We start from the raw sequence: 25099 nt of genomic DNA, 5'->3' as shown, positions 1-25099 counted from the left end.
AGACATGAGGCATGACAGGGGGTGGGGCAACAGGAGAGAGACAGGGGCATGACTGAGGTGTGGGGGGCAACAGGAGAGAGACACAGGGCATGAAAGGGGGGTGGGGGGTAACAGGAGAGAGACACAGGGCATGAGCGGGGGTTGGGGGGCAACCACAGGGAGAAACGGGGCATGAGTGGGGGTGGGGGAACATGAGGGAGACACAGGGCATGAGAGGGGGGTGGGGGGTAACAGGAGAGAGACATGGGGCATGAGCGGGGGGTGGGGGGCAATAGCAGAGAGACACAGGGCATGACCGGGGGTTGGGAGCAACAGAAGGGAGACACGGGGCATGACCGGGGGGTGGGGGGCAACAAGAGAGAGACACGGGGCATGAGAGGGGGTGGGGGTAACAAGAGAGAGGCACGGGACATGAGAGGAGGGTGGGGATAACAGGAGAGAGGCACGGGGCATGAGCGGGTGGTGGGGGGCAACATCAGGGAGATATGGGGCATGAGCGGGGGTGTGAGGAACACGAGGGAGACACGGGGCATGAGAGGGGGGTGGGGGGTAATAGGAGAGAGACACGGGGCATGAGCGGGGGGTGGGGGGTAACAGGAGAGACACGAGGCATAAGCGGGAGATGGGGGGAACAGGAGAGAGACACGGGGCATGAGCGGGGGGTGGGGGCAACAGCAGGGAGACACGGGGCATGAACCGGGGGTGGGGGGCAACAGGAGAGAGACACGGAGCATGAGCAGGGGGGGAACAGGAGGGAGACACGGGGCATGAGAGGGTGGTGGGGGTAACAGGAGAGAGACACGGGGCATGAGCGGGGGGTGGGGGCAACATCAGGGAGACACGGGGCATGAGCGGGGCGTGGGGGGAACAGGAGAGAGACATGGGGCATGATCGGGGGCTGGGAGGCAACAGCAGGGAGACACAGGGCATGACTGGGGGTAGGGGGTAACAGGAGAGAGACACGGGGCATGAGCAGGGGTGGGGGGCAGCAGAAGGGAGACACGGGGCATGACCGGGGGGGTGGGGGTAACAGGAGAGAGACACGGGGCATGAGAGGGGGTTGGGGGTAACAGGAGAGCGACACTGGGCATGAGCAGGGGTCGGGGGCAACAGGAGAGAGACACAGGGCATGAGAGGGGGGTGGGGGGTAACAGGAGAGAGACATGGGACATGGGCGGGGGGTGGGGGGCAACAGCAGGGAGACACGGGGCATGAGCAGGGGGCGGGGGGAAAATGAGGGAGACACCAGGCATGAGACGGGGCTAGGGGGGTAACAGAAGAGAGACACAGGGCATGAGCAGGGGGTGGGGGGCAAAGGACGGAGACATGAGGCATGACAGGGGGTGGGGCAACAGGAGAGAGACAGGGGCATGACTGAGGTGTGGGGGGCAACAGGAGAGAGACACAGGGCATGAAAGGGGGGTGGGGGGTAACAGGAGAGAGACACAGGGCATGAGCGGTGGTTGGGGGCGCAACCGCAGGGAGAAACGGGGCATTAGTGGGGGGTGGGGGGAACATGAGGGAGACACAGGGCATGAGAGGGGGGTGGGGGGTAACAGGAGAGAGACATGGGGCATGAGCGGGGGGTGGGGGGCAATAGCAGAGAGACACAGGGCATGACCGGGGGTTGGGGGCAACAGAAGGGAGACACGATGCATGACCGGGGGGTGGGGGGCAACAGGAGAGAGACACGGGGCATGAGAGGGGGTGGGGGTAACAAGAGAGAGGCACGAACATGAGAGGAGGGTGGGGATAACAGGAGAGAGGCACGGGGCATGAGCGGGTGGTGGGGGGCAACATCAGGGAGACATGGGGAATGAGCGGGGGTGTGAGGAACACGAGGGAGACACGGGGCATGAGAGGGGGGTGGGGGTAATAGGAGAGAGACACGGGGCATGAGCGGGGGGTGGGGGGTAACAGGAGAGACACGAGGCACAAGCGGGAGATGGGAGGAACAGGAGAGAGACACGGGGCATGAGCGGGGGGTGGGGGCAACAGCAGGGAGACACGGGGCATGAACGGGGGTTGGGGCAACAGGAGAGAGACACGGAGCATGAGCAGGGGGGGAACAGGAGGGAGACACAGGGCATGAGAGGGTGGTGGGGGTAACAGGAGAGAGACACGGGCATGAGCGTGGGGTGGGGGCAACATCAGGGAGACACGGGGCATGAGCGGGGGGGTGGGGGGAACAGGGGAGACACGAGGCATGAGCGGGGGGTGGGGGGAACAGGAGAGAGACATGGGGCATGATCGGGGGCTGGGAGGCAACAGCAGGGAGACACAGGGCATGACTGGGGGGTAGGGGGTAACATGAGAGAGACACGGGGCATGAGCTGGGGTGGGGGGCAACAGCAGGGAGACACGGGGCATGACCAGGGGGTGGGGGGTAACAGGAGAGAGACATGGGGCATGAGAGGGGGGTGGGGGGTAACAGGAGAGAGACACGGGCATGAGAGGGGGGTGGGGGGCAACTGCAGGGAGACACGGGACATTAGAGGGGGGTGGGGGGTAACAGGAGAGAGTCACGGGGCATGAGCGGGGGGTGGGGGGCAACAGCAGGGAGACACGGGGCATGAGAGGGGGGTGGGGGCAACAGCAGGGAGACACAGGGCATGACCGGGGGGTGGGGGGCAACAGTAGGGAGACACAGGGCATGAGCGGGGGGTGGCGGGTAACAGGGGAGAGACATAGGGCATGAGCGGGGGTGGGGGCAACAGCAGGGAGACACGGGGCATGACTGGGTAGTGGGGGGCAACAGGAGAGAGACACGGGGCATGAGAGGGGGTGGGGGTAACAGGAGAGAGACAAGGGGCATGAGCGGGGGGTGGGGGAAAATAACAGGGAGACACGGGGTATGATAGGGGGTGGGAGCAACAGGAGAGAGACACGGGGCATGAGAGGGGGTGGGGGTAACAAGAGAGAGGCACGGGACATGAGAGGAGGGTGGGGATAACAGGAGAGAGGCACGGGGCATGAGCGGGGGGTGGGGGGCAACATCAGGGAGACATGGGGCATGAGCGGGGGTGTGAGGAACACGAGGGAGACACGGGGCATGAGAGGGGGGTGGGGGGTAACAGGAGAGAGACACGGGGCATGAGCGGGAGATGGGGGGAACAGGAGAGAGACATGGGGCATGAGCGGGGGGTGGGGGCAACAGCAGGGAGACACGGGGCATGAACGGGGGTTGGGGGGCAACAGGAGAGAGACACGGAGCAGGAGCAGGGGGGAACAGGACGGAGACACGGGGCATGAGAGGGTGGTGGGGGTAACAGGAGAGAGACACGGGGCATGAGCGGGGGGTGGGGGCAACATCAGGGAGACACGGGGCATGAGCGGGGTGTGGGGGGAACAGGGGAGACACGAGGCATGAGCGGGGGGTGGGGGGAACAGGAGAGAGACATGGGGCATGATCGGGGGCTGGGAGGCAACAGCCGGGAGACACAGGGCATGACTGGGGGGTAGGGGGTAACAGGAGAGAGACACGGGGCATGAGCGGGGGTGGGGGGCAACAGCAGGGAGACACGGGGCATGACCAGGGGGTGGGGGGTAACAGGAGAGAGAGATGGGGCATGAGAGGGGGGTGGGGGGTAACAGGAGAGAGACACGGGGCATGAGAGGGGGGTGGGGGCAACAGCAGGGAGATACGGGGCATGAGAGGGGGGTGGGGGGGTAACAGGAGAGAGACACGGGGCATGAGTGGGGTGTGGGGGGCAACAGCAGGGAGACACGGGGCATGAGAGGGGGGTGGGGGCAACAGCAGGGAGACAAGGGGCATGACCGGGGGGTGGGGGGCAACAGTAGGGAGACACAGGGCATGAGCGGGGGGTGGCGGGTAACAGGGGAGAGACATAGGGCATGAGCGGGGGTGGGGGCAACAGCAGGGAGACACGGGGCATGACTGGGTAGTGGGGGGCAACAGGAGAGAGACACGGGGCATGAGAGGGGGTGGGGGTAACAGGAGAGAGATACCGGGCATGAGAGGGGGGTGGGGGGGTAACAGGAGAGAGACACTGGGCATGAGCGGGGGGTGGGGGAAAATAACAGGGAGACACGGGGTATGATCAGGGGTGGGAGCAACAGGAGAGAGACAAGGGGCATGAGAGGGGGTGGGGGTAACAAGATAGAGGCACGGGAAATGAGAGGGGGTGGGGGATAACAGGACAGAGGCACGGAACATGAGCGGGGGCTGGGGGGCAACAGCAGGGAGACATGGGGCATGAGCGGGGGTGCGAGGAACACGAGGGAGACACGGGGCATGAGAGGGGGGTGGGGGGTAACAGGAGAGAGACACGGGACATGAGCGGGGGTTGAGGGTCAACAGCAGGGAGACACAGGGCATGACCGGGGGGTGGGGGGCAACAGTAGGGAGACACAGGGCATGAGCGGGGGTGGGGGTAACAGGGGAGAGACATAGGGCATGAGCGGGGGTGGGGGCAACAGCAGGGAGACACTGGGCATGAATGGGGAGTTGGGGGCAACAGGAGAGAGACAGGGGCATGAGAGGGGGTGGGGGTAACAGGAGAGAGACACGGGGCATGAGAGGGGGGTGGGGGGTAACAGGAGAGAGACACGGGGCATGAGCGGGGGGTGGGGGGCGACGGGCAACAGCAGGGAGACACGGTGCAGGGGGTGGGGGGGAACAGGGGAGACATGAGGCATGAGTGGGGGGCTGGGGGAACAGGAGAGAGACACGGGGCATGAGCGGGGGGCAACAGCAGGGAGACATGGGGCATGAACGGGGAGAGGGGGGTAACAGGAGAGAGACACGGGGCATGAGCAGGGCATGGGGGGCAACAGCAGGGAGACAAAGGGCAAGACCAGAGGTGGGGGACAACAGGAGAGAGACACGGGGCATGAGAGGGGTTGGGGGGTAACATGAGAGAGACACGGGGCATGAGCGGGGGGTGGTGGGCAACAGCAGGGAGACACAGGGCATGACCGGGGGGTGGGAGGTAACAGGAGAGAGACACGGGACATGAGCAGGGGGTGGGGGGCAACAGGAGGGAGACACGGGGCATGACCGGGGGGTGGGGGCAACAGGAGAGAGACACGGGCATGACCGGGGGGCGGGGGGCAACAAGAGAAAGACACAGGGCATGAAAGGGGGGTGGGGGGTAACAGGAGGGAGACAAGGGGCATGAGAGGGGGTGGGGGGCAACAGCAGGGAGACACGTGGCATGACCGGGGGCTGGGGGGTAACAGGAGAGTGACACAGGGCATGAGTGGGGGGTGGGGGGTAACAGGGGAGAGACACGGGGCATGAGCAGGGGTTGAGGGCAACAGCAGGGAGACACGAGGCATGAGCGGGGGTGGGGGGCAACAGGAGAGAGACACGGGGAATGAGAGGGGGGTGGGGGGTAACAGGAGAGAGACACGGGGCATGAGCAGGGGTTGAGGGCAACAGCAGGGAGACACGAGGCATGAGCGGGGGTGGGGGGTAACAGGAGAGAGACACGGGGCATGAGCGGGGGGCAACAGCAGGGAGACACAGGGCATGACTAGGGGGTGGGGGGAACAGGAGAGAGACACAGGCATGAGTGGGGTGTGGGGGGTAACAGGAGAGAGACACGGGGCATGACAGAGGGGTGGGGGCAACAGCAGGGAGACACAGGGCATGAGCGGGGGGTGGGGGGAACACGTGGGAGACACGGGGCAAGAGTGGGGGGTGGGGGTAACAGGAGAGAGACACAGGCATGAGCAGGGGGTGGGGGCAACAGCAGGGAGACATGGGGCATGAGCAGGGGGTGGGGGGCAACAGCAGGGAGACACGGGGCATGACTGGGGGTGGGGGCAACAGCAGAGAGACACGGGGCATGAGCGGGGGGTGGGAGTCAACAGCAGGGAGACATGGGGCATGACCGGGGCGTGGGGGATAACAGGGGAGAGACATGGTGCATGAGCGGGGGGTGGGGGGCAACAGCAGGGAGACACAGGTCATGACCGGGGGTGGGGGGCAACAGGAGAGAGACACGGGGCATAAGAGGGGGTGGGGGGTAACAGGAGAGAGACACGGGGCATGAGAGGGGGGTGGGGGGAACAGGGGAGACACGAGGCATGAGCGGGGGTGAGGGGAACAGGAGAGAGACAGGAGGGATGAGCGGGGGGCAACAGCAGGGAAACACGGGGCATGACCGGGGGGTGGGGGGTAACAGGAGAGAGACACAGGGCATGAGCAGGGGGTGGAGGGGTAACAGGAGAGAGACACGGGGAATGAGCAGGGGTGGGGGAACAGGGGAGACATGAGGCATGAGCGGGGGGCTGGGGAAACAGGAGAGAGACACGGGGCATGAGCGGGGGGTGGGGGGCAACAGCAGGGAGACACGGGGCATGACGGGGGTGGGGGGTAACAGGAGAGAGACATGAGGCATAAGCGGCGGGTGGGGGCAACAGCAGCGAGACACGGGGCATGACCGGGGGTTGGGGCAACTGGAGAGAGACACAGAGCATGAGAGGGGGGTGGGGGTAACAGGAGAGAGACATGGGGCATGAGTGGGGACAGGGGGCAACAGCAGGGAGACACGGGGCAAGAGCGAGGGGTGGGGGGCAACAGCAGGGAGACACGGGGCATGACCGGGGGGTGGGGGGCAACAGGAGAGATACACGGGCCATGAGAGGGGGTGGGGGGTAACAGGAGAGAGACACGGGGCATGTCAGGGGGAGGGGGGAAACAACCGGGAGACACGAGGCATGAGCAGGGGGTGGGGGCAACAGCAGGCAGACACGGGGCATGAGCGGGGGGTGGGGGGCAACAACAGGGAGACACAGGGCATGACCGGGGGTGGGGGGTAACCGGAGAGAGACACGGGGCATGAGCAGGGGGTGGGGGGCAATAGCAGGGAGACACGGGGCATGACCGGGGGTGGGGGGCAACAGGAGAGAGACACGGGGCATGAGAGGGTGGTGGGGGTAACAGGAGAGAGACAAGGGGCATGAGAGGGGGTGGGGGGCAACAGCAGGGAGACATGGGGCATGAGCGGGGGGTGGGGGGAACATGAGGGAGACACAGGGCATGAAAGGGGGTTGAGGGGTAACAGGAGAGAGACACGGGGCATGAGCAGGGGGTGGGGGGCAACAGCAGGGAGACACGAGGCATGAGCGGGGGCAACAGCAGTGAGACACGGGGCATGAGCGGGGGGTGGGGGGCAACACCAGGGAGACACAGGCATGTGCGGGGGGTAGGGAGCAACAGGAGAGAGACACGGGGCATGTGAGGGGGGTGGGGGGTAACAGGAGAGAGACGTGGGGCATGAGTGGGGATGGGGGGCAACAGCAGGGTGACATGGGGCATGACCACGGGTGGGGGGTAACAGGAGAGAGACACGGGGCATGAGCGGGGGGTGGGGGGCAACAGCAGGGAGACACGGGGCATGATCGGGGGTGGGGGGAACATGAGGGAGACAAGGGGCATGAGAGGGGGGTGGAGGGTAACAGGAGCGAGACAAGGGGCATGAGCGGGGGGAGGGGGGCAACAGCAGGGAGACAAGGGCATGAGCAGGAGGTGGGGGCAACAGCAGGCAGACACGGGGCATGAGCGGGGGTGGGGGGCAACAGCAGGGAGACACGGGGCATGACCGGGGGTGGGGGGCAACAGGAGAGAGACACGGGGCATGAGCGGGGGTGGGGGGCAACAGCAGGTAGACATGGGGCATGAGTGGGGGGTGGGGGGCAATATCAGGGCGACACGGGGCATGAGCGGAGGGTGGGGGGTAACAGCAGGGAGACACGGGGCATGAGCTGGGGGTCGGGGGAACACGAGGGAGACACGGGGCATGAGAGGGGGGTGGGGGGTAACAGGAGATAGTCACGGGGCATGAGCGGGGGTGGGGGGCAACAGCAGGGAGACACAGTGCATGACCGGGGGTGGGGGGCAACAGAAGGGAGACACGGGCATGACCGGTGGGTGGGGGGGCAACAGGAGAGAGACATGGGGCATGAGAGGAGGGTGGGGGGTAACATGAGGTTGACACAGGGCATGAGCGGGGGGTGGGGGGAACAGGAGAGAGACACAGGGCATGAGCGGGGGGCAACAGCAGGGAGACACAGGGCATGAGCAGGGGGTGGGGGAACATGAGGGAGACACGGGGCATGAGCAGGGGTGGGGGGAACATGAGGGAGACACGGGACATGAGGGGCAACAAGAGGGAGACACGGGGCATGAGTGGGGGGTGGGGGCAACAGTATGGAGACACGGGGCATGAGCGGGGGGTGGGGGGCAACAAGAGGAAGACACAAGGCATGAGCGGGGGGTGGGGGTAACACAGGAGAGAGACACGGGGGGTGCGGGGCAACAGCAGGGAGACACGGGGCAGGACCGGGAGGTGGGGGACAACAGGAGAGAGACACACGGCATGAGCGGGGGGCAACAGCAGGGAGACACGGGGCATGAGCGGGGGGTGGGGGAACACAAGGGAGACACGGGGCATGAGCAGGGGTGGGGGGAACACGAGGGAGACACGGGGCATGAGGGGCAACAAGAGGGAGATACGGGGCATGAGTGGGGGGCAACAGTAGGGAGACACAGGGCATAAGTGGGGGGTGGGGGGAACACGAGGGAGACACAGGGAATGAGCAGGGGTTGGGGGGCAACAAGAGGGAGACACAGGGCATGAGCGGGGGATGGGGGTAAAAGGAGAGAGACACAGGGCATGAGCGGGGGTGGGGGGCAACAGGAGGGAGACACGGGCATGAGCGGGGGGTGGCGGGAACAGGAGGGAGACACTGGGCATGAGCGGGGGGTGGGGGAACAGGAGGGAGACACAGGGCATGAGCGGGGGTTGGGGGGAACAGGGGAGACACGGGGCATGAGCAGGGGGTGGGGGGAACATGAGGTTGACACGGGGCATGAGCAGGGGGTGGGGGGAACAGGAGAGAGACACAGGGCATGAGCGGGGGGCAACAGCAGGGAGACACAGGGCATGAGCAGGGGGTGGGGGGAACATGAGGGAGACACGGGGCATGAGCAGGGGTGGGGGGAACACGAGGGAGACACGGGGCATGAGGGGCAACAAGAGGGAGACACGGGGCATGAGTGGGGGTTGGGGGCAACAGTATGGAGACACGGGGCATGAGCGGGGGGTGGGGGGAACACGAGGGAGACACAGGGAATGAGCTGGGGGTGGGGAGCAACAAGAGGGAGACACAGGGCATGAGCGGGGGTGGGGGGTAACAGGAGAGAGACACAGGGCATGAGCGGGGGTGGGGGGCAACAGGAGGGAGACACGGGCATGAGCGGGGGGTGGGGGGAACAGGAGGGAGACACGGGGCACGAGCGGGGGGTGGGGGGAATAGGAGGGAGACACAGGGCATGAGCGGGGGGTGGGGGGGAACAGGGGAGACACGGGGCAGGGGGTGGGGGGAACATGAGGTTGACACGGGGTGTGTGGGGCAACAGCAGGGCGACACGGGGCATGACCGGGAGGTGGGGGACAACAGGCAAGAGACAGAGGGCATGAGCGGGGGGCAACTGCAGGGAGACACGGGGCATGAGCGGGGGGTGGGGGGAACATGAGGGAGACACGGGGCATGAGCAGGGATGGGGGAACACGAGGGAGACACGGGACATGAGGGGAATCAAGAGGGAGACACGGGGCATGAGTGGGGGGTGGGGGGCAACAATAGGGAGACACGGGGCATGAGCGGGGGGTGGGGGGAAAATGAGGGAGACACAGGGAATGAGCAGGGGGTGGGAGGTAACAGGAGAGAGACACAGGGCATGAGCGGGGGTGAGGGGCAACAGGAGGGAGACACGGGCATGAGCCGGGGGTGGGGGGAACAGGAGGGAGACACGGGGCATGAGCGGGGGGTGGGGGGAACAGGAGGGAGACACTGGGCATGAGCGGGGGGTGGGGGGGAACAGGGGAGACACGGGGCATGAGCAGGGGGTGGGGGGAACATGAGGGAGACACGGGGCATGAGCGGGTGTTGGGGGGAACAGGAGGGAGACACGGGGCATGAGCGTGGGGTGGGGGGAATGGGAGGGAGACACGGGGCATGAGCGGGGGGTGGGGGGAACAGGGGAGCACGGGGCATGAGCGGGGGTGGGGGGAACAGGAGGGAGACACGGGGCATGAGCGGGGGGTGGGGGGGACAGGGGAGACACAGGCGGCCATGAGCGGGGGGTGGGGGGAAACAAGAGAGAGACACAGGCATGAGCGGGGGTGGTGGGGTACAGGAGGGAGACACGGTAATGAGTGGGGGGTGGGGGGAAACAAGAGAGAGACACAGGTAATGAGCGGGGGGTGGGAGGGCACAGGAGGGAGACACGGGTAATGAGCCAGGGTGGGGGGATACAGGAGGGAGACATGGGTAATGAGCGAGGGTGGGGGGAACGGGATATCTTCTCCTCTGTCCTCCGCAGGCCACCGTGTACCAATGGCGATGGCGTGTCTCCTGCAAGTCTGCAGCAGCCTGGGACGTTCAGGAAGTGTAATCCACATGAGCCTCACACAGCCCCATTGGAGGCCCTGCTGTCCTCTGATCTTATTGCATCAGAATTTTCGCTTGTTACTTTGTGATAATCACTTCTGTAGTCTGAAGTCACCGCAGAGCTTGCCACAGATGCCAATATACGAACAGTAAACTAAGATTGCGGGCGTCTCTGAAAATAAGACACACTGCACGCTTTACTAAAGCCAATTGGAGAGCACATCAGATGTCCGCGGACATCACGCAAGTCGCTTGCCCAATCCCCGTCCTGTCCACGGAGCAAACAGGGAAGTGTGTCCGCGAAGCGGACACAGGTATCACTCATTTTTTTCACTTACATTTTTGTCTTTTTTTAAAAAACTACAGGACGGATTTACACCAAATAAAAAAAAGCACGCTTTCGGGACCAAGCCGCCTCTCCTGCTGCAAATTTGGTGTAAATCCGTCCAGCGGTTTGGGCTGTAGGCGTGAGCAAAGTTTTTTCCCATTATGTCTATGGGAAAAAAAAAGTTTTGGGACCCCTCCCTATAACTTTTCCCCCCCGGACCAAACCTCACCAAAATTCAGAGTGGGCCATATACTTTTTTTCCAAAGTTTGGTGAGGATTCGTCCAGGGGGAGCGAAGTTATAAGCCGTCCAAAAAGTGCTCTTCCAATGGAAACAGCAACTTAACCATAACTACATGGCCACTACTGTGGTCATGTAATAAATACTAATATGTGCTAATCAACTAACAACCATTTCCCAATAACTTGTAACCTGTCATTAACAAATTAGTGCAAAATGGGCTCAGATGAGATGAACTGAAAAAGAGTGCTTTCTGAAATGGAGTTAAACAAGCAAGCAGTTACTGGCTTTGTGATTTCATTCAGCATGGCACAAACTGCGAAGGTGGAATGTGCCCAGTTGAAAGGCCTGAGAGATGATACATTTAGAGTTTAGCAGGCGTTGGAAAAATACTGGGCTGAACGGATAGGATGACATGATTTAGTCAAATGTGAAGGATTCTTTTTGAGTGTCAGAAGGAGACTTTAAAAGTAAGAGAGAGAGTCGGTGTGGGTACACACTTGCAGTGCAGATGTTCAGAAACTTCCTGACAGACATGCAGGCTGACTTGCAGGAGACATGCAGAGATCCTGTGCTGGGAATCAGGCTGCTGGTTGTTGGACTGTGACAGCCAGTCTGAGAGGCCTTTCTGGCTGAGACAATGCTTGTGAGTTGCTGAGGTCGTGACATTTCTTATCAGTGGCGAGTTCGGGAAGATGGGTTTTCCAAAGCTAGCAGTGCATGAACCTCGCCAACTTCTAAGGTGAATATGGGTCATCAGTGAGGTTTGGATGCATTTTTAATAGCTGGTCAGGGTCAACAGGTTGCTATCATTGCATATAGATCATTAGTGTTTGAAACGAAAACGGTCTTGAAAGCTCTGCTGTTGTTTTCTTTTCTCTTTTACTCTCTAATGCTGCATCTGCTGCCAAGTTTTGTTCATGCCCAATGACATTGGTAAGATAAGGCTGGGAAGCCTTTTAATGAATGCAAATTGTGTAAAGTAACATTTAAGTTCATATTCTTCACTTTTGTGTACCCGGCTTGCACCACATGATTTATTTTATTTGAATAACTATGAATATCTTTGGCACATAAAAAAAACAGAATTTGAAAACATGTTGTGTCAGACTTCTTTGCATGAATGTGCTCACTGGCACAGAGGTTGAAAATTCACAGGGACTAGTCCCATTTTACTGATGGTGGTAATTAATTTTACAAGTGGTAAAATCTGAAGTGAATTTTTGGTTTTCATAGTAAGCGAGTTTAGAAGTGTGTGATGTATGATGACTTGAGCATATTTTAAAATGTTTTGCGATTTGGCTGCTAAAGCATAGCTCAGCATCGTAGATAAGCTGCAGTTAAAAAAAAAAGTGACACTGTCAAATATAAGTGTAATAAGTACTGTGGCTATTATTGTGAAGAGTCCCCAGGAAAAGGACAGGTTTTTTATCATGAGGGGAGTGTTACTACCATAAATAAGGAGACCACCAATGCATTACCCCAATAATATATACCACATTTTTCCACGTTACCACAATAATCAAATGTCATAAGATTAGGTGTATCCTCTCTAGAAAATGTACCCAACATATGTTGGTGCATTGGCCTTTGGGAAATGAAACAGTTATAGGATGTGGCATTGCATTAGCCGTAGCCATTCTGTGCTCTTAAAAAAAGGAATACATTCTGTGAAGTGATAGTGCAGCATTGTGCGCAGTGTCACCATGTCCCAAGTTGAAGCTGATTTTTCTGATCTTGCAAACTGCCTTGAGGCAAAGCTCTTTGCCCATGGGGTGTGGTCATCAGAAAATGCAATTCCATGGAAAGACTGGATATGCAGGGAAGTGCAAAAATAAACATTGCAGGGTATTTTTGAGGAAGGCAGCATCATACAGGTATGCCTGTTGAGACTTTTTAAAGCTCCAGATTGAAAGGAGGAAAAGGACTGCATGATACGATTATGCGCTAAGTTGTGGTTCATTTGGCAACGGTCTTTAAAAATGCAGGGGAATGATTATGAAGTGATTAATAAGTTGCAGGGCAGTTCGGATGATGCAGTTGAGCAAATAAAGTACCTAAAAACGGAATCAGAATAGTCTAACACAGTAATGCAATCTAAACGTAATGATATGGATAATCAGTCAATTCCGAAGGAAAAGCAGGTTAAGAAGATTGAACAGGAATTGATGCATTTAAAAGGGTTCGTAGATGCAATAAAATAAGGATGAGAACATTTCAGAATTACAATAACATGGAGAAAGGTAATGAATTTTGTGCTATAGAACAAGAAATGGTTAAAATGTTGGAAGATAATGACAAGAAAGACAGAGATATTGACCAGTGCCAAGTGCAGATAAGTGAACTGAGGGGCGTGATCAATAAAATTAGGGAGGAGAATTCTAATCTTTGTCAGGAGGCAGAACAACTTCATAGACAATGCAGGGATTTGGAACAGCAAATATTTAGTTTTAAATCTCAGGAAAAGCGACAAGGCACTCCATTTAATGGAGTTCAGACTGACTCTAGCTCTGCCAGAGTGAACAGTGTACCCATGGCCATTCCTGTGGTAAGGCCTGATTGTAGCCCACTGGGGGGGTATGATTCATATAATCATTACTAACCACCAGAGAGCAGAAATAAGCAACAGAATGATGCACCCCAAAATGCACTATGTAGCCGAATCAAAATCATGAAGACAATCAAAAATGTGATTAAATTATTCAAAAAGGAGGGAATTGTTGCATGGAAGACCATTTAGAAACAGTCCATGTTATACTTAAAGTCCTCCACCTACCTAGGGAACAGTATAGACAGTACGTTCACCTAACACTTGACTCAGCAGCTGCGAGTGTCATTCGGGGTATCAATGAACAGGAAAACCTGTCATGGGCAGATTTTGAGAAAGAGGTTAGTCACCAGTTCTCACCCTACCAGTCAATACAAGAGGCCAAAAAAGCAGAGTGTACAATGACTGCAAAGCCAGATATGTCACCTCGCCAATTCCTCCAAGAATTAAAGAGAGCATTTTCTAGTTTTGATGTGTCCTTTAATCCTAACTGTAGAATTTAAGACTGCATACTTTTATGGTCTCCAAAAATATATTATATCACAGTTAATTCATGAATTTGATAGGGAAAAATCATTAGAATGGATAATAGAACAAGGCACCAAACTATATGAAGTAATCTCTGGTCAGAGAGAGGAAGGACAAAAGAATAAAGAGACAAAATACAAATCTAAAGAATCCACACCAGCAATAATAGAGATAAAATCTGAAACAAATGCCACTTGAATCAGCCCAAGCTCAAGCAAGAAACAGCATGATGCCTAACCAGAGGGGCATGTTACCACAGAGGGCACTGCCCAGACTCCAATGTTCTAATCAGTTGATCCAAGCAATAGAGAGTCTTACATTAGCCCTACATACATGGGACATGCCCCTAGGTTAGGATTTCGCCCTGATATGTCAGGCATGAATAACAATCAAAATCAAATGAACAATAGCCCATACCAGACAATGGGGGCACAGGGCAGATTTTACCCTAAAACAATGATGTTTGGTCACCAGTCGACCACGGTCAAATAATGGTCACGCTGCGCTCCCCACATATTATGGCCCTTGAAGAAACAACACAAATAGAAATCAATCTCCTGAGAGGTACTAGAATAGGTCCAATAAGGTTGAGTTTAAAAAATATCGGCCTAGGCCGCAAAGAGAGGAATCCAGGGACATGGACAGATTTCAGTGGCTAGAGGCAAACGTTAAAATTTTGTCTGAGCAAATAGGAAAACTGTGCATTTCAAAAACAGTGACTATTTAATAGCCCCTGCACTGATAAAAATACAGAAGCTCATGAATCACCTTCATCTAATGGTTCTGAATTGCTTGCTGATGCAAAAATAAGAATGCACCTGAATCAAAGTGAGACAAGGAACGCCCGCACATGCAAAAATGGTGTGTGGTTAAAATTACAGTTGCACCACACTACTGAAGTGTGTGCATATAAAGAACAAACAGGTGGAAATAAAACTAAACACCTAAAGAACAGAGAGACAGGTTTAAAAAGAACATTTCATGTGAAAATAAAACACCTGATGAAGAGGTAATATTAGTTGTTAGGATATCCTCCCTTGATAGTCAAAATACTGTAGAGCCCCATACAGAAAAAATGATAGCTTGAAAGGAGGGTGCAGGTAGGTCACCTGAGAAGTATTTTGAGCCACAAAGGTTGCAAGAGACCAAAAGGACAGACATCATGCAAAGCCCAGGTGAACTTCTTGCACCAGAAAATGACAAGCTGCCACATGACACTTGTGAAAAGGCTCAGTCAGAAAGCTGTGGTGAGAACACTGGTAGTCCCAGGTCAGCGGGGCAGTCAGTTGCCACAATTTAGATGGGCTCTGAGCACAGGAATATAAACCAAGAAATCCAAAAATAAAGCATACAAAAAGGACAGAAAAATATAATTTCACATGCCCATGTGTTTAGCCTGGAGTGAAAAGGGGCTAAGAAAGGTGAGTCCTGAAACCAGCAACAACTCACACTTTTGTGATTGCTGGAGAAGGTTGAGAACAGGTACTATGCTCCTATCACTGTGGAAGAAAAGTGTAATGCATTTGCAATGATTGACACTGGTGGACAGGCCACAGTAATGTCCAAAGAGTTGGTAAAAAGTATCAATGAAGGGAAATCCCCACAAAATCATATAAAGGTAAGACAAAATGAAGACCCTGTAGACAATTTCAATGGTGAGGAAATACCTATCAAAGGTACCACTGAGGTTGACATAAAGATAGGGAAGCATCGGATGAGACAGGAAGTATTGATCAGATCCATTAGTGAAATACCTTTCCTCAGAGGGACACATTTTCTAAAGAGGTTGTCACCCCTCATTGATGGGGTAAATGCGGTCTTATGGTCCCTAGTCAAAAAAACATTGAGGCCTAAGAAAGTGATTGTTAGGGAGAATTCTCAAGTATGGCTAATTTCCCTTACCTAGTGAGTCCCTCAGCAGCTTTGCTGGATTTCTAGGATTTATTTTTTTCACCTGGTAAGAGTCTGAGCCTTTTTTCCAACTCTTACATGTGTTTTGCTCTATGTATTTAACATTTTTATGTTCATGGACTATGGAGCCTCACCTACTCCACAGGCATCATCTTTTTACTATGTGTTACACAGCACCCTCAGTGCAGTAACACAGGGTTGTCTTTTAGACTTCCCAACTCAGACTCCATTTTCTGGGGCTGACTACTGTCCCCCAGAACATGTAAAGTTGCCATTAACTTTACAAGTCTCTTTTAAATCCACAGACCCAGTACAAACCATCTTACATGGAATACTGGAAAGGGTTTCTACTTATCCCTTTTTGTCTGTCTCTCTTGGAGCATTGTTTTGTTCCCTTTCTATTAAGACCTGGCTGGTGGCAGTGGAAACTACCCTATTTTTTCTACCGCAGTTATCTTAAATAACCATGGTATTGTTTTAGGCTATCTTGGTAGCCTTGAACTGAAACCCGCTTTACCATATTGTTTTTAATATTGTTCTGGTTGGGTTTAGTAGGCATTTCTTTTTGGAAAAGTTTTCTCATGTTCGTCTCTACGCGCCAAACCAGGTTTGGTTCCTTTGTTCACAGTCTTTACGCTGGCTTCTGCACAGAATCCCTCCTTTAGGTGCCTGAAAGTCTGGGTAGGCAGGATGTGAGGGAGTGGTTTAGGACCCCTGCCATGGGTTCCCTTAGTAACCCAAGTCACACTCCTGTTTGATTGGCTGGGTGACTGTCCCCGCCAGGAAAGCCACCCTGCTGTGTGATTGACAGCCAGGCTGTGTGAATGGGGGAAAACTGCATAAAAAGCAAGTCTCTGGGTCTGGAAAAGCAGAGTTGCCATTGGAATGAGAGAACCGAAGAGGATCTGACAGAAGAGGACCCCTACAATGACTGAACCACCCGGTGAAGCCCTTCTGCAGGTCCGAATCTTCAGACTCCAACAAAAGAGAGGATCTTCCAAGAATCTTCTTCCCTTGAGCTGGTGGGACCAACCAGTTCACCCAAACACCAAGCCAGGACCCCCTCTTCTGGTCTAATTTGCTGTACAGAGCTACAGTGGGCTGGATAGCCAGGAAGGTCGGACCCTGCTTGGGTTTTAAGGAGCGCACCTTTTATTCATTGCTTTGCTCTGCTGCTGGTTTCTTCCCTGGGTAGTGCAGGACCCTCCAGTCTTCCTAATTCATGTCAGCTCGACAGGCGCTTCAGGAACCATGAGCCTGCTGGAACTGCCAGGAATGTCTGCCGCAGCTACAGCTTCTTCTCCATTTAAGGTTCTGTTCAACATCCGGTTGTTCGTTTCGCCTTGCTTCGGTGGAAGGGTGTGAAACTTTTCGCCATTCTGAGGGCTTGTCCTTCTCTTCTCTTCTCTTTAAGCTAACTTCTCTGCCGACCAACTTCGTTCCAAACTCTTCGCAAAGACTTAACCGCAAACTACCCTGAACTGTGTGATCTTGAGCAAAATACTTTTTCCTATTGACTTTGGCCCTAAGCCTGTTTGAATTGGTTCCCTCACTGTAGTTCCTCTTTCTAGATTGCCCTGCTTACTTTCCTGTTGGTACTGCTCCCTCTCTGCCTAATTTGGTCTTTTCCTCAGTTTTAAATTAACAGAGTGCCATTTTACTCCCACTCCATTTTGTGAGCTTAACTTGTCTGGAAACTATTGGGAGTGGTGTGGTGTATTAAGAGTGTGATTTTTGAACTGCTTCATTTTGGTGACATGTTAAACAACTGAATAGTAAATAAATGTATATTAATTTATTTGGATACCTTGAATCAGTGTTTGTTTGAATCATAGTAACTGCTGTCCTTTGTGTAACGATTTTATACTGCTCACTTGCTCTTGAGATAAGTCTGGCTGCTCAGCCATTGCTACCACTTTACTGTGTAGCGCAGGCTTGTACCAAAGGTGAATTTGTGCTGCCACTTGTAGTCCTAATCGTGTGTAGTGTTCCCAAAGGGTACTGCATATAATTCTGCCTAACACTGGTGTACAGCGGTGAGGATGAATTATACTAATTACACTTAGAGTGCTGCTATTACCTTGGATCAACTAACCGAAAGGCTAACATCACTAAAAAGCATCATTAATCATGTCTGATATGGAAAGCTACAGTAAGGAGACCCTCCTTAGTTACAATGTGGATTATTCAAAAAATCTGTGTAGAGAAAGGAATCTCTCTGCCAAAGGCAAAAAGTCTGAATTCATAGAAAAGTTGTCAAAGAACCAAAGTCTGGGGAGTGGGTCTGAAATACCTGACTCTCCAGCAAATTTGGAAAATCATGAGGATAATAGTGCATCTATTTCTGATGAATTAGAGGAAGTAAATGTGTCTCCTAATGTAGGCCTCACTGCTCCCTTACCTGCTCAGCAACCTCAACCTTTGTCCACTGGGACCCCATCAGGCCCTACACTCAGTCCTGAATTCATTGCTCTAGAAAAGATGAGGCTTGAACTGGAATTAAAATGTTTAAATGCTCAAACTGAACAAAAGCACCAAGAACTTAAGCTCAGAGAAATGGAGTTGAATCATGAACTAGAAATGAAAAGATTGTCTCTTGAAAATGCTTCTCCCCCAGAATCTTCTAGGTCTTCCAATCCTAAGAGACCCTGCATGCCTAAATAAATTGTGGGTATGTATGAGGTTAAGCTTGATGTTTTAGATTGGTTGGCAATGTTTGAATATACCCATGGGATTCAAGGTCTCACAGGGAATCAGTTGCTTCCCTGGCTCTTCTCTAGGCTACCCCTTGTTGCATCTGATGTTGTAATGGAGTTGGGGCAGGTGGATAGGATGTATTATGAATGTATGAAGCTAGCTTTAATTGCTAGATTTGTAAATACCCCTTCCCAGTATCTTAAGAGGTTTAGGACACTCAAAAAGCATGATGGTACCCCTTCGGCTACCTGGGTATGTGAATGTTTGAAAAACTTAGATGGTGGGGTTAAGGGTTACAGAGTGAACACTTATGAAGGTATGAGAAATCTTGTTATGTTGGAGTCAATTTATGATGCCTGCTCTCCGGAGCTCAGATGGCACTTGACTGATTCTAAGAAGATAGATCCAAAGAAGTTAGCTAAGGCTGCTGACTTGTGGGGGAAAGCAGCCAAAGAAAGATAACAAGGAGAATTCTAATACCTCCAATCTAAAAGAGGGCCACAAACAACAACATAAGGGTAACCCCCAAGGCAAACAACATCAGGCTAGTACACCATCTGGACCCAAACCAGATGGAGGTCAGAACAAACCCCCATTCATCAATTTGGGAAATGTTATGCTTGTGGGTCAACAGAACATGTGAAAGTGGATTCCAGATGTAAGGGTAAACCTTCAGGGGTCCACACTGTCTCCTTAGGCTTCTCCCCAGAGGAAGAAGTACCTATGGCCAGTGGAAACTTTCACCTACTGGCTGATGAACCCATGAGAGTCTCAGCTAGTGTGTCTTTATTGTCCCTGGGCTTGTGGTATTATAAAGATAATGTTCTTGTGAATGTCCAGGAGACCCCTGCCATCCGAGACACTGGAGCCAGCATAACTGTGATGGATGAATCATTTTTCAAGGTCGAGGATGTTGCTAAGGCACCCAAACGCCTCACCAAGTTAGCTGGAGGCCTTGTGCAAATGCTTCCCCAGTTACCAGCTCTCATCCAGTGTAATGATATGACTGTCAAAATACCTGTTAGTGTGCAGAGTGAAGTGCCTGGGAGAGTCCCGTTGGGTAATGACCTGAAAACTCTTGGAGTTGTGTCAAGCACCCCCGGGCCTCCCAGTAAAAGGAGACAGGAGCTCACTAGGCCTGCAAGGGAGAGGACCTTGAGAGGCTTTCCTGAGGAAGTGGTAGAGGAAACTATCACTCCCACTCCACAGGAGTTGCTCACTGCTATTTCTAAGAAGAATGAGGCAAAGTGGAAACCCAAGACCTCAAGGAAAAAGTTGGACAGCACCCCTGTGCTACCAACAAGGACATCCCCAAGATTGTACAAAGTCACACCTGTGACTCTTCCACCTGCTGAGGCAGAGTGTGAGGTGCAACCTTGTGTAGTTGAGCAGTTTCTGAAGAATCAGATCTGGAAGAAGACACTGTCTTAGTTGGAGATCTTGACCCTGTTGACCATCCTGAGCTGCAGTCTTTACTGGCAGAAGGTTGACCCAACAGGGTAGACTTCAGCTGAGGACAGAGAGAGTGTCCTACTCTTGAAGGTCTTCGACAACAGGCTGCTAACCAACTTGATGGGCAAGAAGTTGAAAGCACAGGTTAAGCTGGGAAGATGGCCTCTTCTACAGTGAACTGACTGAGTTTATTCCTTGGGACTACAAAAGAATTGTAGTGCCCCTTGCCAACAGACTCCAGTTCCTACAGCTAGCCCATGAGATACATTTGGCTGGTTATTTAAGCTTCAAAAAGACCAAGGAAAGGCACTCCCTCTACTTCCACTGGCCTAAGATGGGTGCAGAAGTTGATAAATTCTGTAGGAGTTGTCACACTTGCCAAACCTCTGGCAACAGTGGAGCCAAGAATGAGGCACCTCTGGTGCGTCTCCCAGTGGTGGGAGTTCCTTTTCAGAGGGTGGGCATCGACTTTGTTGGTCCCCTTGACCCTCCCACAACTTCAGGGAACAGGTTTATCCTGGTTGTAGTAGACCATGCTACAAGATACCCAGAAGCTATACCTATGAGAACTGTTATGGCTCAGGCTGTGGCTATGCCTCCACTTGGTATTTTTACCAGAGTAGGGTTTCCTAAGGAAGTGATATCTGACAGGGGATCCAATTTGATGTCCCACTAAATGCAAACCATGTGCAAAAACTGTGGTGTCACTTACAAGTTCTCTACAGCCTACCATCCACAGACAAGTAGACAGGCAGAGCGGTTTAATCATACTATGAAGAGCATGATAGGTGCTTTAGAGGATCTCAGGAATGTGGGGTAAACTATCCAAGAACAAGTCTTCTGACCCAGATTCCCTTTCCTCCTCACCTGTCCGTGATCCCTCGGATGAGTCTTCTGAAGATATCTCCCTCCGGCTCCTCCAGGCGTGCTCCGGCTTTTTTGGACGAGTCTTAGGAAGAGCCCCGCCGGAGGCCACCCTGCCTACTAGCAGCCAGCCCGGCAGTGGGGGCCTCCAGGGGGACCGCCCCACGACCAGGGAAAAGCAAAGCTGAAAAGCCCTGGGATGATGTTAAACTGCGGTTCTTGAATGCAGCCGACTTTGTGAGACGAAAATGGCGTATCCCGTCTTTCCAGAAGATATCGGAGAGGATACGCAAATGCGTGTTAACAGATGAGTTGCAGGTAAGAATAAGGAAGGTTCAGAGTGGATGGACGCTCCGAAGGAAAGCGGAGCGCAGAGGAGTGGCAGAATGACGGTCGGTAGAATAGAACAAACCGCTAGGAGAAAGTGAGTTAGGAGGCACGGGGAAGACAAAGCAAGGAAGGCGGGAAGGTAGCGGTAACCACCAGAACAGTGGATGGAGAACAAGCGTGTATACCCAAAGAAGGAGGGTTGCAACTCATCGTCGCTTAGGCGTGATGCATATTTGTACGTGACGTGCCGTAAACAACTGGAGCGCTGCATTAGTATCCACTCAGTAGCCCTTCTTCCATTTTCACCATAGTTTCCAGGGACAGCGGATCGTGACAGAGGAACCCCTTAAAAGAAAGTGGGACCTTCTACTGCCATGCCTTCTCTTTGCTTATAGAGAAGTCCCTCAGGAGGGAGTTGGTTACAGTCCCTTTGAGCTTCTCTATGGCCATCCAGTCAGAGGTCCTTTAGCCCTGATTAAGGAGGGGCTGGAGAGTGCTCCTTCCCCCAAGCCAGTCAGAGTTACTAACGATGTGATAGGTCTCCGGAGAAGAATGTCACACATGATGGCAGAACCTAGTGATAACTTGAAAGCAGGTCAGGCTCTGGTCAAACATTGGCATGACCAGAAGGCCAGCATGGTTGAGTTTACTCAAGACCAGCTTGTATTAGTTATGGTGCCAACAAGGCAGGAAAAATGGATAGGACCCTTCAAGGTTGTGGGCAAACTTAGAGAGGTGAACTATTTGGTGGACTTAAGGAGGCTTAAAAGCAGAACCTGTCATATGCTGACGGGTAGTCCCTATATGCACGCCTACGGGATACATGTCCCAACAGTTCAAAAATCAAGCAATCACTTATTAAAATAATTCAAAAGCAATATAAATAACAACCTAAGAATCAATTGTTATTTTTAAATCAATTTACTTTATAATGAGGGTTTTCAACCCATTTCACATAGAGATTTTCAACAAAACCATAATATAATGTTGTAAATAGAACAGCAAATATTTTCACATGAATGGGTGAAATATCGTAACGCAGCCCTTACAAGTTATTCATCCTAGTAATAATACAAGCTAACTGACAATACAACGGTAGAATCTGTTATTTCATCAAGTCAAGACATACAATTCATATAGGATATTAACAAATTCCTTAATTGCTTCCAGTGTGGCAGTTCACAAATGTCTCAGATGCGTATGGTGTTTGTAACACATAGTTATATATCCTGTATTGAAGTCTCAGAAATGATCCAAATCTGTGGGCAGTGTCCACGGTGTTGTGTCAAAAGTGCCAACGCGTTTCGGAATAATTCCTTCTTCAGGGCTGATACTGCTCTGCTGTAATTATCATTCAACTCCTGATGTGTATCTGTAGATAACACATAAATGTGATTGTGTGTCAATGTATAATATCAAATGTCTAAACTTAAATATTATAAGGAACATACAACTAACAGATAATCCTTAATTCAAACTGACCTTCTGTGAGTAAAACAGAATGAAGACTAGCTCAGTCCGCCAGGGGCGGTGGTAGAAGATGAGGTGGATGGTTACGCCAACTACATCAAGGCTGTAGATAGTGAAACACACAACCTCCTCCAAATAGCCTGGTAATCTGGTCTGGGACTAGCGAGCTGCAGAGAAAGTGAAAGGGAGGTGTCACAATGCTGTGAAAATCACAGTCGCATGTATGCCACTATAGCGCTGCTAATTATGAACATTACATATCGAGCTAGATTGTACGGATTCCGTACACTTTGAGGCTTACTGTAGCCTCACAGCCTCTGTCTGTGTAAATCTCCACTGAATCAGCCACCCGACTCTGTATTCCAAATATTAGACCTAAGGAGGCTCCCACAGTCTTTCACACCAACCGTTTGTAAGCATGATGATTGGGCCTAGGAGTAGTCGCTTGGCAGAGTTGGCCACTTTTTACAAATCAGTGACTACCACAGTTGAAAATGAACTCATAGAGATAGTTCTAGTGACCAATTCTGACTATGCACAAAATTGTTTTTTTTAAATATTTACCTGACTGGAAGGTAAAAGGTATGCTTACCTATAACAGAAAACCACTCAAACACAGCAAGATGCTTCAAGCCATAGACTAACTTGTATCAGAAAATGATTTGGTAATACATTGGATAAAAATACGTGGCCATTTAAAGATGCCAGATGAGGACAAGGAGGGGAATGACAAGGCAGATCAGTTAGCCAAAGTTGGGGATGTGATGGGAGAGTTGTTTCCTATTGAACACCTGCTTGGTGAAATACAGGTAGATGTGATAACAAGCTCCAAATCTTCAAAGGTAGTTGAGCAGCCTGTGGTGCATAGGAGTTTTGATACTCCAGATCAGCACCAGGACAAATTGCAAAAGGAGGATCTGATTTTAGGCATATTCTATGATCATCTGTTAGATGCTGAGAACAATCCTCTGACTGAAGGAGATTGTAAACGGAAGGAGGAGTTGAGGGTGTTGCTAAAAAACAAAAAGAGAAATAGATTACAGGATGGACTGCTGATTAGAGAATCTGTGTAGGTCAAATACAATGGGTGGCACCCTTGTCTTTTTGGGGATTGATGTTACATGATGTGCATGATGCCATCACTGCAGGACAAACGAGTTCACAGAAAACTTTGGAAATTTTGAAAGATTATGCTTATTGGCCACACATGTCCCAAGATGTTTAACTAAGAGGGTATCTAGTATGTGCACAATTCCAACCTGCTTCACCTATTCATAGAGCACCATTAATGAAAAGGGGTTTGACCCTACCATGGTCTGATTGCGAATCAACTATGTTGTGCCTGTAAAAAGATCATCAAGGGGAAACAAATATATGTTAATGGTTGTTTGTTTAATGTCCAAATGAGTGGAGTGCATTCCAGCATCAGATTTCAGTATACAAACGGCAGCCACACAACTTGTGAATTATATTAATATTTGTGTTACCCCAAAGGATAGAGTCAGACCGGGCAAGTCATTTTACTAGTGCATTGATGACAAATGTGTGGCATATTTTGGGTGTGAAAAGGAAACTACAAATCTCATACCGGCCTTCCTTTTCAGGTGGGGGGAATGGTGTAACAGATGAATTGTGGATGTATTAAAGAAATTTGTGGCTGAGGCAGGTTTTAGTTGGGACCTTTGGCTGCCTTTGGTATTAATGGCCATTAGATCAACTCCTGCTAAATCACCAAATCTCAGCCATCATGAAATACTGACAGGAAAAAAAAATGGTGTTACCACAGCATTTACATTACCCATGAGCAGACACTTGAAAAGGCCTCCTCAATTCATGGAAGAGTGGAGGAGGCACTTACAACATGCATTTGCATTTGTGCAGCGGAACTTAGAAAAGACCGCTGACAGTTCAAAAACATGTTTTGATAGGAAAACTTCTGTAAAGGAGTACGAGGTAAGAGATCAGGTTTATAAATTTAATTTTGGAAAGGGTAGACATAAAAACTCTAAATTTCTTGCAGCATAGCAAGGGCCATATAAAATATTAGACAAGATGTCACCTGTGGTGTACAGAGTAGCTAAAAAGCAGGGTGAGGTAACAATGGAACAGTTCGTCAATGTAAACCAAATACAACCTTTCCACTCGAAAGATGAGGTGTAGAGGCTTGAGCAAGTTGAAGCTAGTTATAAAAAATAATAATAACAAATTAAAAAATAATGAGTGCAGAGTGGAAGGTTGTCCTACCCAGGTAGTCAATGTATAGATTACTGATACAAGGGAAATGCTAAGAGGTTCTGGTATAAAGGT

This window comes from Ambystoma mexicanum, chromosome 2q (assembly GCF_040938575.1).
Source record: "Ambystoma mexicanum isolate Mex_15411 chromosome 2q, UKY_AmexF1_1, whole genome shotgun sequence".
NCBI lineage: Eukaryota > Metazoa > Chordata > Amphibia > Caudata > Ambystomatidae > Ambystoma > Ambystoma mexicanum.
Note: the sequence above shows the minus strand (reverse complement) of the source record.